Source organism: Oryx dammah, unplaced genomic scaffold, assembly GCF_014754425.2.
Source record: "Oryx dammah isolate SB20612 unplaced genomic scaffold, SCBI_Odam_1.1 HiC_scaffold_8, whole genome shotgun sequence".
In the NCBI taxonomy this organism is placed as follows: Eukaryota; Metazoa; Chordata; class Mammalia; order Artiodactyla; family Bovidae; genus Oryx; species Oryx dammah.
Window position 1 is genome coordinate 4,372,330 of NW_024070192.1, and position 9,070 is coordinate 4,381,399.

The window sequence follows — 9,070 nt, forward strand, 5'->3', positions numbered from 1 at the left end:
AGAGGTAAGGATCTACATTAGCCAACATACTGCTCAGAGGAGGGGGAGAAGTGTCCAGAAGAAAAGAGAGCAAGGGGAAGGGATACATTAGGAGGTTGGGATTAACATATGCACACGACTTTGTAGAAAATAGATAACCAACAAGGACCTAAGGTATGGCACAGGGAACTCTACTCGGTATTGCGTAACAACCTATGAGGGAAAAGAATCTGAGAACTTCTTGCATTATCTACACACCAAACCCAGGGCCATCCAAGGAGAGACCAAGAGAGTGTGCCGCTTTCAGCACCTGCGCTCAGCGTCTGTCTGCGCTTCCCTCCGGCATATGTGCTCTTCAGGGCCTTTTTTCTTTCCTTTTGTTTTGCTTTTGTTTTGTTTTTTTTAATTGAAGCACAATTGACTTACAATAGCGAGTTGGAGACAGTCACTACGTAAAAGCATGTCAGGACTGGAATCCAGCCTAGGGGTCAATGGGCTCTTCACAGCTTCAGACGGACTGATGGGGTTCACAGAGATACAGGGGGAAGAAAGAAGCAGAGCAAACAGGGGCCTCTAGCTAATCACAGTCAACCCTGCTTCACTGGTTGTAGCTCCTTGAGGTACAACAACAATACTCTCAAAAATATGTTTTAAAAATATTTTCTCTTCGGGGGAAAAAAAAAGCACATATTCCATAGATGGTTTTTTGAAACACCAAGCGCTTAGAATGACAAGCCTTCTGCCACTCTAAACGCCCCCGAGACTGGGGCACAGGCGAGGTGACGGTCGGTGGTCTGTGAGCCATCCCTCCTCCCCGCTTTCCAGACCTTCCCCCTCCCCACACGGCCCCCCGCTGTCATCGCTGCCGAATTCCTCTCATTCTTCATCAGGGCTCTGACCTTCTCCAGCCAAACAAGCCGGGCCCATTCTGGGAGCGAGGACTCCGGGCAGTGGGGTGACCGAGGAGGAAGCGATCGATGGCCTAGGCCTTTCCCACACTGACCAGTGTTTGCACACCGGGGCTCAAGGTTGGTCAGGTGGAAGCCAGAAGTTCTGGGGAGGTGGGGGGCTGGGAGGAGGCTGCTCCTGTGCCTTCAGTCACTGCCGTTTCCTGGAAACGGTGGATTCAGCCGCCAGGTCCCTTGGAGGACCCACGCCTCACGCTCCGCCTCTCCTATCAAGATGCTGTGGGTCCCTCCTTCTCGCTCACGTGTGACAACGATGCCAACGGTCCCCACAAGTCCTCTCTGCCTTGGAAACCCACGAGGAAATATGAATTGGTCCTTGAAAACCAGGCCAATGCCCAGGCTCCTGGGTCCTGCCCTTCATAAGCAAACTGGAACTATTTGCGAAGCTGTCTGCTCTCAATTAACCAAGAACTGACTCTCCCCACAGTGTTGAAATCTGTGTTTGCCTCTTCCTTTGGTTGCTGTCCGGTATCGTGATGATGACTGCTATTATCAGAGGAGAAGAGAAGAGGACAGAGGGAAAAAGAGAGGGGAAAACCCCAGTTGATCAGGCTGCTTCCTAAGTAGGACGTGTGGGCAGAGAAGGAGGGTGAACCTTCTGCCCTGATGAAGACCCTAAGCTTCTCTGCTCTGCTTCCCGATTCCTCACATGCTCCAGGCTGCTCTGTCCCTCTGGGCTTGTGATCATGTTGCTTCCTCTCCCCCACCCACCCGCCCCCTTGATGCCCACGGAGCTCCCATCCTTATATCAGCACTTAGAGATGCGTGGCCCTGATGCATCCTAGTTAAGTCACCAGTCCCTCGACTTTGCTTCCACTCTGCCAAAAAAAATGTTTTTAAGTGGTTCTAATGCTCTACAGCATCCACATATTAATACCTGAGTCCCCTGGAGGCAGATTCTTCTTTGCCGGGTTCATCTTTGCACCCTCAGACCCTACCTGGTGGGTAGCGTAGAGTAGACACTCCCTAATCATCTCATGAGCACACGCATGTGTAGGTTTATATTATCAAGAGCCTCTCTATCCTTACAGTTCCAGAAACCAGAGCGGTAAGTGGGTGTGAGCATTTCTCTAGACCGAAACGCAGATGGCGCTGCATGGAAGTGATGCTGGAGAGGCCCTTCAGACATTCTGTCAGCTTTATGTTATGTTACGTTCAGTCGCTCAGTCCTGTCTGACTCTTTGCGACCTCGTGAACTGCAGCACTCCAGGCTTTCCTGCCCTTTACAATCTCCCAGAGTTTGCACAGACTCATGTCCAGAGTCGATGATGCCATCCAACCATCTCATCCTCAGTTGCCCCTTCTTCTCCTGCCCTCAATCTTTCCCAGCATCAGGGTCTTTTCCAATGAGCAGGCTCTTCGCATCAGGTGGCCAAAATATTGGAGCTTCAGCTTCAGCATCTGTCCTTCCGATGAATATTCAGGGTTGATTTCCTTTAGGATGGACTGGTTGGATCTCCTTGCAGTCCAAGGGACTTTCTCCAGCACCTCAGTTTGAAAGCATCAATTCTTCAGGGCTCAGCCTTCTTTATGGTCCAGCTCTCACATCCCTACATGACTCCTAGATAAACCATAGATTTGCCCAGCTCATTCCCAGCTGCAGGTTAGCCCTGCCAGCCTCTGATACCCGCATGGCTGGGCAAGTGGCACTGGAACCACCACCCACGGTCCTGGGTGCTGCAATCTCCTTCTTCCCACACCACCTCTGCTCTCTCTGCCCCAGGTAACAGAACTGTACAAACAAGAGAGAGGGCCTAGGAAATCTGAAGTCCCAGGGACTCCGATGTCTGCCTGACCTGAAGACTTCATATAAAATCAGCCACTTCCTGATACCAAAGGTCCCTTGAGGTGACTGGGGCACCCTCTGGTAATCTGAATGTGCCCTACACACCTGGGTGAGGTAGTAAGCTACTGTTTCTCGGCTCTAAAACTCCTCTACAGCATTTATGATGCTAAGGTGTGTGTGTGCCTGCCTAGTCACTCAGTCATCTCTGACTCTCTGTGACCCCATGTAGCCCACCAGGCTCCTCTGTCCATGAAATTTTCCAGGCAAGAATATGGGAGTGGGCTGCCATTTCCTCCTCCAGGGGCTCTTCCTGAACCAGAGATCTAACTCTTGTCTTCGGAGACTCCTGCATTGGCGAGCAGGTTCTTTACCACTGTGCCACCTAGGAAGCCCATACGATGCTAAGTGTGTGTGCATGCCAAGTTGCTCCAGGCATGTCTGACTGTTGGCTGTCCTGTGGACTGTGGCCCGCAGGACTCCTCTGTCCATGGGATTCTTCAGGGAAGAATACTGGAATGGGTTGCCGTGTCCTGCTCCAGGGGATCCCGATTCAGGGGTCAAACCTGCACCTCCTGCGTTGCGGGTGGATTCTTTACGGACTGAGCCAGCAGGGAAGCCCAGAAACGGAAGCAAAGAATCTCAGCTCCTTGCTTTGTCCTGGAAATACAATGAGACGTACAGGGAGTCTATATGAGAGAGCTTCAGCGTCTGTTAGAAAGGCATCATCGTCTTACAAAACGATGGAAATCTGCATGGAGGCTTTGCATGGCGACAGGCTCTGAAGACACTGCCTAGTTCTGACCTCAGAAGGCTCTGCAAGACAACTCCTCCCACCTCCATCAGCCACACAGTGAGTCATCCAGGTTCCCTGCTTTGTGAAAGACTCCCCTTGATGGAAAGAGGGTGCAATCCCCTCTTCCTTTATTGGTAAGATAACAATCACCTGTTTCCAAAATGAGACACATTCTGGATGTTGCAATGCCACGTTGACCCTTCTGTGTACTGAGAGGAGTAGAAATTGGAGGATGTGGGTTTTGAGGCAAGATAGGAAGCAGAGGGGGTGGCAGAGCGGGATGAAGACCGTATTTCTTCCATGCTTGCAGTCATGCCACGGTGTTCCATTCCTGTCAAGAACGGTGAGATCTGGAAGAAACTTGAGGGATTAGTGGGAAGTGAACGTGGGGGAAAGAGGCGGTACCATCAATTGCCCAAAAATTGGCCCAGCCATATTTCCTCATTATTCTGCCAACTGGTTTTGCAATAAATTGGAGGGAATTTGGCAAGATATTCAACCAAAGCATGGACAGTGTGTTGGGACCAAAATAAACAACCATGAAGAAGTTGGCAGCTTCTCATTGGATGTTTCAGAAGTGAGACACCGAGCTGTGGGTTACTTCTTGTAAGTCTGTGCCTGCTCAGTCGCACAGTGGTGTCCAGCTCTCTGCAACGTTGTGGACTGCGGCCACCAGGCCCCTCTGTCCATGGGATTTCCCAGGCAAGAATACCGGAGTGGGTTGCCATTTCCTCCTCCAGGGGACCTTCCTGATCCAGGGATGGAACCCATGTCTCCTGCATCTATTGCACTGGCAGGTGGGTTCCTTACTGCTGTGCCACCTGCGAAGCCTCTTCTAAGTTTACCTAATGAAAATTAAAATTAGGTCACCAATGACAAATCTCTCTCCTAACATTTGAGAAACAAACAGTAAATAAGAAGTACTTTCAGGAAACACACAAAGAATTAGAGAAAAAGTTAGAATTAGATCAAATATTTAAGATAAGTTAGATATAGTCAGCACATTGAACTAAAGAACTTCAGTCCAGAAGCTCCACATACAGAAACTATTCAGGCTTTTTAATAACTGGGGATCTTTTTTTTCTAGAAAAAGATGTCCCTGAGATCTATCCATTGCTAGATTTTCTTGAATGAATGTCTATGAATGAGCAGAGGTTCTTAACAATGTGTGTACCATGAATTCTTGGAAATTTATTGAAGGCTTATTTCTAAGAATTGTATATTTAAAGGCATAGCTTGAAATATACACTGTTATAAAAAATAAATTATATTGAAATGCAGTTATCCAAATATTTAGAAAGCAAAGTTGTGATATATGATACACACGCTTCTTTCTTAAGATAAATGGGACCTGACTCTGGGACTATTAATGGTTCCTTGTTAACATAAACTGTACCCTGACTAAAAATTACCATTGTTCTCTTTTGTCTACACTATATGCTAAGTCATTAGCATCATATTTATGCACAAGAGGAAGTTGTTTTTGTTGTTTATTCTCTCAGTCGTGTCTGACTCTTTGTGACCCTATGGATGGTAGCCCACCAGGTTCCTCTGTCCATGGGATTCTCCAGGCAAGAATACTGCAGTGGGTTGCCACTTCCTTCTCCAGGGGATCTTCCCAACCCAGGGATAGAAACTTCGTCTCCTGCATTGGCAGGAAGTAGATGGCACACTTGAAAAAGAACAATTTTAGAAGGCTTTGTCTACACAGCAACATTTACAAAGGCGTGGTTATAGGAGACTCACTGGAGACAGTGCAGAAACCCAGGGTTTGAATTTCTAGACCCCAAATGATGAGGAGAAGCAGCAGCCACCTGACCTTTAAAGGACACTTTGAGTTGACCAGATTTAGAGGGTCCCTGATTTTCCATTGGGAAAATCGTCCATCCCAAGATGGGGACCCCTCCTTTCTCGTGGAGGGAGTCAGTGGAGCAAAAACTCAGACTTCCTTCTCTTCCTTTTTCCCAGTCTCCTACCAAGTCTCTCTGTGGGATGAATCCAACCAGAAGCCAGGGGGCGAAGGAATCCATTGATATCCTCCCAAGAACACGGAGGACAAGGGGGGAAAGTGACCTGAAGTGACACACCGAGGAAATCAACACAGTATTAAAGACAGGTCAGGCTCTGGTTCCAAACGTTCCTCCTCTCTGCTCACCTCTCATGCTCAGATCCCCTCCCTGATGCACATCCAAAGCTCCCCAAACTCGCCGAGTGCTTTGAGTTGTCCATATTTTAGGTCAGTCCAGAGCACTGTGCCTCTTTCTCTAGATGAGTTCCTGGCTGAGTTCTAACTTCAAGATCCAGATAAAAGGTCACCTTCTCTTGGAAACCTTCTCCAATATTCCAAGGCAACGCTGCCTCTGTGTTTCCCAAAATATTGCATCACTGCAGCACTTCCCAAAGTGCTTCCCTGAGAATGCGAGTCCTGGAAGGTGTGTTTTTAGGTGAAGCGTGAAATACCAGTCTACAGGGTATTGGTGTTCCGTGGAATATAGTCACGGGGGAATGGGACTTTATTACAACACTTGATCCAAATTCCTTTAGACTCAAGACAGAAAATGCTCAGAAGAAGGGGACAGATTTATCTGGAGAGTGATCCAGACAGCAGTGAAAATGAGAATTCACTTTCAAAACAAAACTATGTTAGTTACAAATGCTGGATCAATAGGCAAAGAACACATTTTTGCCTCGAAACCCTAATCCTGTCCTCAGAAGACAGATGCCAAGGAATATATACATTTGAAACAAAAAAATGCCCGTCACATGGAACTTTAATCAGAGCAGGACGCTTAGGCGAACTCGTCTCTAAGGAGTGAAGAAGCCCCGGACCAGATGGGCCAGAAACAGGAAGCCGCAGCCCCAAGGACACAAGCCTGTTGGTCACACGAGCTATTAGATGGTGACATTTTAGTTTTCTAGTAATCATTTTTGGAGACTCACCCAAATCGTGTTAGTCATATATTTTTTATTAATTTTTATTACTTTACAATGTTGCGTTAACTTCTACTGTACAGCGAACTGAGTCGCCCGGGCACATGCATACATCTCCTCCCTTGGGGGCTTCCTCCCCGTTCAGGCCGCCACAGCGCCTGAGTAGAGGTCCTTGTGCTATCCGGTATGCTCTCATTATTGCAGACACAGCATCAACAGTGTATATGTGTCAATTTTATTGAAGTACAGTTGATTTACAAGCTTCTGATAAATTCTTCTGTGTCACAAAATGACTCCGCTTTACATACATGTATATACATATGTGTTATTTTTCATATGCTTTTCCGTTACGGTTTATCACAAGATATTGAATATAGTTCCCTGTGCTCTACAGGAGGGCCTTGTTGTTTATTATTCATGTATTTTTAAATTTGCCTTCTGAGAAAAATTCACTTTAAGAAATAGTGGTACGTTTGACACTTTTTAGGCTGTCTTGGTTTTGAAGAAAGGTGTAAAAAGACTCCCCAGACTCCCCAACTCCCCCAATGAAGAGGGAACGTCATCACTATGGACTGTGACCACCCCAGGGGCCCCCCAGGAGAGAAGCAGAACGTGAGCCTTAGAAAGTAGGAGGCGCTTCATTTTGCCATCTCCTCCCCAGTAGACTCGTCTCCATCACAAGCTTCTTATTTTCTGGTCCCTAGTCCATTGACAGGGGCTTTATCTGTGATGGTTCCTAACTCTCTGGTATTGCTGCTCAATAGAAATGCCAACCCCAGGGCCTCCCCGGTGGTCTAGTGGTAAAGAACCCGCCTGCCAATGCAGGAGATATCAGAGATGCGGGTTCGATCCCTGGGTCAGGAAGCTCCCCTGGAGTAGGGCATGGCGGCCCACTCCCGTGCTCTTGCCTAGAGAATCCCCGTGGGCAGAGGAGCCTGGCAGGCTTCAGTCCATAGGGGTTGCAGAGAAGGACATAACTGAAGCAACAGCACACACACCCGGGCAGGAGACACGAGTTCGATCCCTGGTCTGGGACGATCACACGTGCCGTGCAGCTACTGAGTCTGCGTGCCACAAGTACTGAGCTTGTGCTCCAGGGCCCAGGGGCCACAACTAGCGAGGCCCACGAGCCCCCGAGGGCTCCCCCACTCACTGCCAGGAGCGAGAAGCCCGCTCAGCAACAACGACTCGGCGCAGCCAAAAACAAACAAATAATCAAATACTCGAATTTTTAGAAAAGCGAGGTGCCAGCTCCAAGGCCGCAGTGGCACCTGAACCCCCTAGGTCCCTTCTGGACACTATTCATGCACATCCTTGTCCTTGAGGAATCACTCAGTGAGAGCTGGACCGGGAATGTCTGTGATAAGCTGTGGATGTTTTTGCTAGTGCCTTCAGCAGATAGCATGGGGACTCCGGGCTTCCATGGCTGGATGGTCAGGGGAGGGTTTGAAATCGGGGGAAAACTTCAGGAAGCGTGTTCCTGGAGCAACCCGGAACCAGGACGTGCAGACCCGTCACACGCATTTGGGATCTCCACCAGTGGCTGCTCTGGTGTGGCATGGTCCTGAGAGGGACCCCTGTGACCCCCTGGCTAAACTACAAAAGTAAATTAATCCCTTCCAAATGCAGTTCCTTCCATTCGGCTCTTAGGGCCCGAGCCGTCCAGATGGCCGGGCTAGTTGAAATGAAAACCATTTTTCTTGTGACCAGCTCATGGTTTCAAGCGGAGCAGACGCAGCAGACTTGACCTCTTTCCTACTCAAGCTCTTAAAGAGGCCAGAGATCTTCAGAGGGCTGGGCGTGTGTGCATTTCCCCGGGCAGAAGAGGGGATGAACCAGAGGTAACGTGCATTAGTGAAGTCTCTGGGCGCGTTAGGAACTGGGACCATTCCACTCCTGTGAGCAGGTTCTGACTTCTCTGCACCTGGAATTTTCTATCTGTAAAGCACGCTTAGCAAAGGTGACACCTGAGCTGGGGAGGTGATATGGCTAGAGGGGAACCCCAGTAAGGATGAGCCTTGCTCTCCCCCTGGTCGTTTTTACCCTAGTTGGTCCCAGCGCCCCTTGCCTTCCTCCCCCATCCACTTACGCATCCCCACACGCATCCCACCTTACACACAGCAGTGTGTGTGTGTGTGTGTGCATGCGTGCTCTGTTGTGTCCAGCTCTTTGCGACCCCATGGACTGTAGCCCGCCAGGCTCCTCTGTCCATCAGATTGCCCAGACAAGAATACTGCAGTAAGTTGTCATTTCCTCCTCAAAGGGATCTTCCTGACCCAGGGATCGAACCCACGTCTCTTGCGTCTCCTGCATTGGCAGGCAGATTCTTACCACTGTGCCACCTGCGACGCCCTCACACATAGCAAAATTTTGAAGTCACTCAGTTTTTGTCCGACCCTTTGCAACCCCATGGACTGCGTGGCCTACCCGGCTCCTCTGTCCATTGGATTTTCCACGCAAGGGTACCAGAGTGGGTTGCCATTTCCTTCTCCAGGGGAATCTTCCTGACCCAGGGATCGAACCCAGGTTTCCCTCATTGCAGGCAGATGCTTTACTAACTGTTAGTTAGTTTGTATTAGTTAGATGCTTTACTTTACGAACTGTCAGAGCAAA